The sequence below is a fragment of the Eumetopias jubatus genome, unplaced genomic scaffold (genome assembly GCF_037043125.1).
Source record: "Eumetopias jubatus isolate StellerSeaLion01/CBP00866 unplaced genomic scaffold, mEumJub1_p1.0 scaffold_4, whole genome shotgun sequence".
Lineage (NCBI taxonomy): Eukaryota > Metazoa > Chordata > Mammalia > Carnivora > Otariidae > Eumetopias > Eumetopias jubatus.
The window spans coordinates 173,880,307-173,889,318 of NW_028274810.1; the positions used below are offsets into that span (position 1 = coordinate 173,880,307).

Below are 9,012 nucleotides of genomic sequence, written 5' to 3' on the forward strand. Positions count from 1 at the left end.
TGCTTATGTTGCATATTCAAACAAATACAGTAAACCCCATTTTAAAAATGTGAGACACGTAAAAGCCTCTGTGCAAATTCTGTATTATTTTTAAATTCCTATTGGCTAATAAAAGTGGCTTTCCATTATAGAACTGGAGCTATCTAGAAATCCACATGATGAATTTTTTGCAAGAAGGATACCTGAAATATTATTATACCTTATGTCATGGCACAGCTGAACAGTTTGAAATCAAATGTTTGTATGTGAATTATGATTATAACTATTTTTACATTTGCAAAAACCTTAATCAGCTTATCTTCATATGTACAGTCAGTTCCTCAAATATTAATTATATAAAATCTAAAGGAAGAACAGTATCTAGCTGCATATGCATTCCATTTCTTTAAAGAGAGATTTGACATTTTTAGTCTTTCTCCTCTAAGTCACAGAGCTATTTGCAAAGGCCAATGTTATATGATGCTGAAGACCATGGACAGATACTGTTCATATGACACCTGAATTCAGCCATCCTGATCCCTATCATGATGCCTGCATATATCTGTCAACCTCTGCAAGAGGATGCATTTCAGATGACATCATCAAATGTGATCTGCCCCCGTACTTGTCTGTCATACTTTCTAATGAGGATGTTGTGAAACTGGTCAGAGAGCCGGTACCCTGAGAGAGCTTGCTTTAGCTTGCTCTTGTCAGTCATCTCAGAGTTGGCCCTGTCATAAATGTAGAAGAGGTTCTGCAGTCTGTGATGTACTTCCAGGTGCCATTGAACTTGCTGAAGTTCATGCCAGCCTTGTTCTCAGTCAAACATAGATATGTTTGACCTGACAGTCACTGGATTCAATGGAGTCCATGTGCCATTGGACAGTACTTGCTGAAGCTCGTTGTCCGCTATCACTTGGCTCCTGTCTTTATCATCCCTCTGGAAAATGCTACCCAAAAGCTCTGGTATGACAGCACCACACCTCTGGCGGGGCCGGCAGGGAGGACCGTAGGGGTAGGGGGCCATGGACCCAGGCAAGGCTGGGCTGAGGTGCAGAGGCGAATCTTTATATATTTTAAATACTAACCCTGTATTGGACATGTCATTTGCAAATATCTTCTCCCATTCAGTAGGTTGTTATTTTGGTTTGTTGATTGTTTCCTTTGCTGTGCAGAAGCTTTTTATTTTGATGTAGTCCCAATAGTTCATTTTTGCTTTTGTTTCCCTTGCCTCAGGAGACATATCTAGAAAAATGTTTACACCGCGAACGTCAGAGAAATTACTGCCTGTGTCCTCTTCTGGGATTCTTTATGGTTTCAGGTCTCACATTTAAGTCCTTGATCCATTTTGAGTTTATTTTTGTGTGGGTTGCAAGAAAGTGGTCCAGTTTCATTCTTTTGTGTGTAGCTGTCCAGTTTTCCCAACACCATGTTGAAGAGACTGTCTTTTTCCCATTGCACATTCTTTCCTCCTTTGTTGAAGATTGACCATATAATTATGGGTTTATTTCTGGGGTCTCTATTCTGTTCCATTGACCTATGTGTCTATTTTGTGCCAGTACCATGCTATTTTTTTAAAAGATTTTATTTATTTATTTGACAGAGAGAGACACAACAAGAGAGGAACACAAGCAGAGGGAGTGGGAGAGGCACTCCTCTCCGCCTAGCAGGGAGCCTGATGTGGGGCTCGATCCCAGGACCCTGGGATCATGACCTGAGTTGAAGGCAGACGCTTAATGACTGAGCCACCCAGGCACCCCATACATGCTATTTTGATTACTACAGCTTTGACGTATAGCTTGAAGCTGGGATTGTGATAACTCCAGTTTTGTTCTTCTTTTTCAAGACTGCTTGGCTCTTTCAGGTCTTTGTGGTTCCATACAAATTTTAGGATTATTTGTTCTAGTTCTATGAAAACTGCTGTTGGTATTTTGATAAGGATTGCATTAAATCTGCAGATTTCTTTAGGTATTATGGGCATTTTAACAATATTTGTTCTCCCAATCCATGAGCATGGAATATCTTTCCATTTGTTTGTGTTATCTTCAATTTCTTTCATTAATGTTTTATAGTTTTCAAAGTATAGGTCTTTCATTTCCTTGGTTAAGTTTATTCCTAGGTATTTTTAGTGCAATTATAAATGGGATTATTTTCTTAATTTCTCTTTCTGCTACTTCATTTTTAGTGTATAGGAATGCAGTGCATTTGGGGTGGCTGGGTGGCTCAGTCAATTAAGCCTCTGACTCTTTGGCTCAGGTCATAATCTTGGGGTCCTGAGATTGAACCTCATGTTGGGCTCCATGTTCAATGTGAGTCTGCTCTAAGGGATTCTTTCCACCTCTGTCTCCCTCCCCCTTCGCTCCCCCCCTCCCCCTTCATGCTCTCTTTATAAATTAAGTATATAAAATCTTAAAAACAATGCAGTGGGTTTCTGTATATTGATTTTGTATCTTGTGACATTACTGAATTCATTTATCAGTTCTACCAGTTTCTTGGTGGAGTCTTTAGGGTTTTCTATATATAGTATCATGTCATCTGCAAATAGTGAATTTATTTTTTATTTTTTAAAGATTTTATTTATTTATTTGACAGAGAGAGACACAGAGAGAGAGGGAACACAAGCAGGGGGAGAGGGAGAAGGAGAAGCAGGCTTCCCGCTGAGTGGGGAGCCCGATGTGGGGCTCCATCCCAGGACCCTGGGATTATGACCTGAGCCGAAGGCAGACGCTTAACGACTGAGCCACCCAGGTGCCCCAAATAGTGAATGTTTTACTTCTTCCTTACCAATTAGGGTGACTTTTATTTCTTTTTCTTTTCTGATTGCTGTGGATAGAACTTCTAATACTATGTTGAGTAATAGTGGTAAGAGTGGACATCCTTTTCTTGTTCCTGATCTCCCCTATACTTGATCTTTTCCCTCTGCTTTTTCTTTTTTAAATCTTTTCTCTGCTTCTCATACTTCCATGTTCTCAGTTAGTTTCTTCTTTCTTATTGGTGATGTTGTTCTTATTCCTAGCTAATAACAGATCCCACCAATTTTTATCAACTTTTATTTTATTAATCTGTTTATTTGTTCATTGTTTCTACTGGCTCTCACTATAATTTTTATGATTACGATTGTTACTGAAGTAGCTGGTTAAATTTGACCAGGTGCTGTTTATTAAAGTTAAAAATTATTTGGAGAATTAGTATGAAGCATATGATTATGATGGCTTCTCCATTGAGAGTGTTATGGGTGGAACTGTGTCCACCAAAATTTCACATGCTGAAATTCCAACCCCCAGTTCCTCAGAATATTAACTTATTTGGAAATAGGGTTATTGTAGATGTAATTAGTTAAGATGAGGTTATACTGGAATAGGATGGGCCCCTAATACAATGTGACTGATGCCCTTATAAAAAGGGGAAATTTGAACATAGATAATGCACACAGGGAGAATCTCATGAAATGGTTGGCGTTTATGGTAACACAAGCAAGGAACTATCAGAAGCTAGGAGAGAGGCCTTTGCTAGAACTTTCAGAGAGAGCATGACCCTGCCAACACTTTGATCTCAGAAGTCTAGCTTCTCAAACTGTGAGACAATAAGTTTCTATTGTTTAAGTCATCTAGTTTCTGGTTCTTTGTTGTGGCAGCTTCAGGAAATGATACAGAAGGTGTGTTTTGCTTGTGCTTTGGGTAGGGATAAAGAAACCCATGTCTTTGGGTGAGTATACCTTGTGCTTAGGAGCCGATCCTCTTACGGTCATTTAGAATCTCTCTTGTCCTCCTTAGCAACCTAGTAGATGGAGACAGTTCCTGACTCAGCAGTCAAAAATAATAGAGTTTGAGGGCAAAAGAACACATCTATGGGAAGACCCTTCAGCTCTAGATTTAGCACTGATTTTTTGATCCATATACTGTCACATTTTACTATCTGTGTTTACTGTCTCAAGATATTAGTACGTGTCGCTTTACCCTGCAGTACTCAGTCTGAGTTAAAATATGCTTTCACGAGGATGCCTGGATACATTTATAGTTTAATGAGCCAAATAGCTGAGTTTTTAAAAGATAGGTCAACTGAAAGAAGAGTTCAGTACACTCTTTCCAGCCAATTAAATATTTTGAAAATAGCTCTTTAGTTAGGCAGTTAAACCTAAATTTTCAGAGAGATAGTGGGTAGGCTTAAAAGCAGATTAATAAAGGAAATAAACCATTAATTATAATTAAAGACTTCATTGATTGAAACTTGACTATATTCTTAACTAACTTAATTTAATTCTAGATTTTATCTTGGCTTGAACAGAATGTTTTTTCAAGTTGTTCTGACTTTCCCTAGTCATCAGGCTAATTTCTAGCCTACTTTTTTCTTTCTTTCTTTCCTTTTTTTAAAGATTTTATTTATTTATTTGTCAGAGAGAGAGCACGCACAAGCAGGCATAGGGAGAAGCAGGCTCCTCACTGAGCAAGGAGCCAGATGTGGGATTAGATCCTAGGACCCTGAGATCACAACCTGAGCTGAAGGCAGACACCTACCCAACTGAGCCACCCAGGTCTCCCTAGACTGCTTTTCTCCACCTGGCATGCATCATCCATATTCAATCATAAATGTTTATTTGTATAATTTTTAATACCAGATCTTGAATTAAAAGCAGAAATAATAATGATAGTTTATATTTATAGAATACCTTATAATGTACAAGGCACTTTATATAACAGAAGTTTTCTTAAACCAATTTCATTTATACAGTCTACTAGGTGAAGAAAACTTTTCATTTATTTCTGGCACACTGAGGACCAGGAACTAGTTGGCCCCTTGTCAACAACCTGGTCACCTTTATGCCCCACAGTGAAGCAATTTGTACCAAGTGCTGTTTGTCTTCAAAACTGTTTAAGTGAGGAGTACTTGTTACTGTAATTGTGTGTATATTAGTATATCAACCAGTGTCATAGGAGTGCAAAAAAGAGAATTGTATCTATAACATCTAAATCAATACTTCAGAAGGACCAAAAAAGACAAATCACCTCAAAAATCAATTTGAAATTGGTTGTGGGACAGACATCATAAAAAAAATTGAGAGACAACCTGAAGAATTCTAACCAGGTTTCTTTCCAAATGCTCTAAATTATTACTTTAACTTTACAGATACACAGTAGAGGGTTGCCCTAGGTGGCTCAGTTGGTTGAGTGTCTGACTCTTGATTTTGGCTCAGGTCATGATCTCTGGGTTGTGGGATCGGGCCCCCTGTGTTGGGCTCCATGCTCAATGGGGAATCTGCTTGGGCTTTTCTTCATCCTTCTCCCTCTCCACTGCCACTCCCCCTGCTCATGCGCTCTTTCTCTCTCTCAAATAAATAAATAAATCTTAAAAAAATATAAAGACACACACTAGAAATCGTAGACAATACACTTTATGAACGACTGATGAAGGAAAGAAAACTCGTCGTCAATCACACAGCCATGTTGTGTTTGGCAGAATAATGCCCGCATCCCCATCCTCAAAGATATCACATCCCAATCCTCAGACCCTGTGAGTATGTTACCTCATATGGCCAAAGGGGCCTTACAGATGTGATTAAATTAAGGATCTTGAGATGGAGAGATTATCGTGGTTTATCCAGTTGGATCCAATGTAATCCCAACTGAAAGAAAGGTAGTAGAGTCACAGTGAGAGGAGGAGATGTAATGAGAGACACAGAGGCTGGAGGGGTGATTGCTGGCTTTGAAGATAGGAAGGAACCATAAGCCAACGAATGTGGGGGAAGTCTAGAAGCTGGAGAAGGCAAGGAACAGATTCTTCCCTGGAGCCTCCATGGGAGGCTGCCCTGTAGCCCTGCAGCCCTACAGACACCTTGCTTTAGCCCAGTGAGATCCATTTTGGACTTCTGACCTCCAGAATTATAGGATAATAATGTATCATTTTAAGCCACTGTGCTTGTGGTAACTTGTTACAGCAGCAATAAGAAATTAATTCACATATTTTTTTGAAGTTTGTTTATCCACATATGGAGAATAAGTGTACATTCATACTTAAAATTAAAATAAAATTATTGTCATTATTGTTGTATGTATGTATCTTTTTTTTTTTTTTTACCAATTTCCAATTTACCTAACTTTCAATTAATTGACCAGCTACAGGCTCCAGTGTTTTGGAAGAGAGGACTATTATTCTATGTAGTATCTCCTTTTATCTACAGGAGTTTTGTGAAGTCCATATCACAATTGCATTCAAAGTTCTTGTTTTGTCTCTGTCTCTGACTTTATGATTGAGGTGGAGGAAGTCAATTCATTTCCTTCTTATTTTCATTTATGAAAACTAGGGGCTCGGACTTTTACACTCTAACAGTGTATGATTTAAAAATTTTCATCAAATAATCTCACTTATCTTCTCTCACCTGTTTAATTTGTAGCTGAAACCCTTGGGTTTATCCGTGCTTTAGCTCTGATTTAGCTTGAAATTAAAGTCCGTGTGCTTCACAGCTGCTGGCTGCCCTTAACCAGGGACTTACAACTGAAATGTTTGAAGAACACTGGAGTCAAGAGACCAGGATTTCAGATCTGATTGACACTAACTAGCTGGGTGTCCTTTGACAAATCTTTTAATCTCTCTGGGCCTTAGTTTTCTCATTTATAAATTATAAAGTTGGAGTCAATAATTTTTAAGGTCCTTTTAAGCTATAGAATCCTATGACTCCATAATTTTAACTCTAGGAAAATTCAGCTCTTAGGAATGCTGAATTTCTCTTCAAGGTAGGAAGAAAGATACTGTAGGTTGTAGTATATCATGCATGTTCCTGTATACTCCTATGAATATCTTTTCCAAGAAGTTGAAAACATCTGCATAAGTCCTATAATTTATCTCATTTCTCCCCTTATCACACAAACCTAAAATCTTCATTTAGACACAAATGCCTTTCTGTTGGGATGACCTTATCTCAGCCATGGATCTAGCCTATTCTGCAAGACATAGCAAGTTGCTACTCTGTTATGGACATTGAGCTGCATACTAGAAAAGCTCCAGCATCTCACACAGGAGGAATCAGACTTGAAGACAGATCAATTATAATATCACCTGTTAAGTGCTCTGACAGGGGGTAGAACAAAAGGCAGAATATGGGCGAGGGAGGAAGTGGTTCACCTCGTCTGTAGTAGTGACAAAGGCTTTTGAATCTTTTTGAACAAAGGCTTTTAGATCCATGAGATGCATCCTGAACATCCTAAAAAGCAAGTTTGGGGTTTGGGGTGTTATTTCAGGCACAGAAAATGGCCAATTCCAAATGCAGGGGTGTGAAAGGCATGGCATATTTGGAACAAGGTGAAATTTTCATCATGTTTATAGAGCAAGTGTGATAAAGGACTGGGCAAGTTCATGGAAGATAAGACAGAAAAAGTGCAAGCCATTTTATAACCAAGCTAGAGGCAACAAGGAATCACAAGTGTCTTCATGGTGAAATGACATGATCAGATGTTATTTTTAAAGGGTTAATTCTAGCAGGTATTGGGAATGTGTAGACTGAGTGTGGAAGGCTTTGTAGAAGGAAAGGGGAGAGGAAGCTTCAAGAGCTAGTGAACATTGAATTAGAGTGGTGGTGTCTGGCAGCCACTTCAGAAAAAGAATTCATTGGCTTTTATAAATGGGTATTCTTTCCCAAAGCACTGCCCTCTACCCCAGCAGGGGCTTCCAGGTCACAGACCACTTCCTGGTTTATTCTCCAGAGTGTTCATGAAGGATATTTAACAATACAGAGCTCTTGACCATCAACAGAGCACAGACATGCCATATTTAAAAAACACATGTAAACAGAATTTACAAGGATCAATGACTTATAAAGTGGTTTCTTATCCCCTCTCAAGGCTATGAATACATTGTGAAATCTAGGGCAGTTAAATACTGTATTTAAATTCGGAAGTGATATTTACATATGTTACTTATTCTTTTTATAAAGATCTGCCCTAGTGAAATTTAATCAGCCTTTGCAAGTTTATATACGTGTCTGTTGGAAGAATAGTTTAAATTAAGTTGCTGTTTTAACCTGACTAAATTACCCAACTGACCTTACCAGCAGAAGGATGTATTAGAACCAGGTTTCACTACAAGTGACAGAAAATCAAGTAACAAGGTCTAAAAAAGGTAGAAGTTTGTCTCATGGATAAATAAATATGATATGTAGCACAGAGCTAGGAGTAGGTAAAGCAGTCATCAGAATCTGAGGCCCTTTCTATTTTATTGCTTTGCCATCCTTAGTCCATGATGTCCACTACATGATTCAAGATGGCTGCTAGAGCTCCAAGCATCATTTTTCCCTTTGCAGACAGTTGTACTTATTTAGGGACTTCTCAGATTTCATGCATGACACTCCTGCTTACATACAATCAGACAGAATATATTTACATGGCAGCAAGGTAGCTGAAAAATATAATCATTATCCCAGATCACATTATTCTGACTAATAACTGGAGAGTGTATAACTAAGGAAAAAGAGTCTATAACTAAGGAAGACTGATAATTGGAGAGTCTATAACTAAGGAAGATGAGTCTATAAACAAGGATGAAGTACATATTTGTGTTAAATCCGACTTGCATCGTAAATAATCTGCTCATACTCACCCCAGAAGAAATGTGTAAAAGTCAAAATTGTGTAACGTGAAAGGGAAGCTAGGAGAAAGAAAAATCTCCTTGACATCAGCGTTCACATTCTATAAGTAATGTCTATTTATTGAAGGTGTATAGGGGCTAGAAGTTGGTGGTTTATAGGTGGAGGAGACATAATTCTTGCCCTCATGGAGCACACAAACATACTACATCAAATTTTGGTCCCAGAATGACAACACAGTAACCCCTCCTATTTTGAAGAAATATTGGAAACTCTAGTCAGTAGGAGAACAGTAACATTTCTGCATGTTTCATATGAAGCCATATCCTGAAGAAAAGAAGACAAACCTATGAGGAAACTATAGAAAAGCCAAGCCTGGAAGCTAAAACCTGAAAACAGGACTGACGCTAATACAGGGCCATGCCTTCTAGGAAACCTAAGTAAAAGTTTGTTGGTCATGG

At 38.4% G+C, this 9,012-nt stretch overlaps 1 pseudogene; it reads right to left on the bottom strand.

The window, feature by feature from the left end:
- Window positions 1–452: 452 nt before the first annotated feature.
- LOC114213829 (programmed cell death protein 6 pseudogene) lies at window positions 453–1,006 on the bottom strand (annotated as a pseudogene).
- Window positions 1,007–9,012: the final 8,006 nt, after the last annotated feature.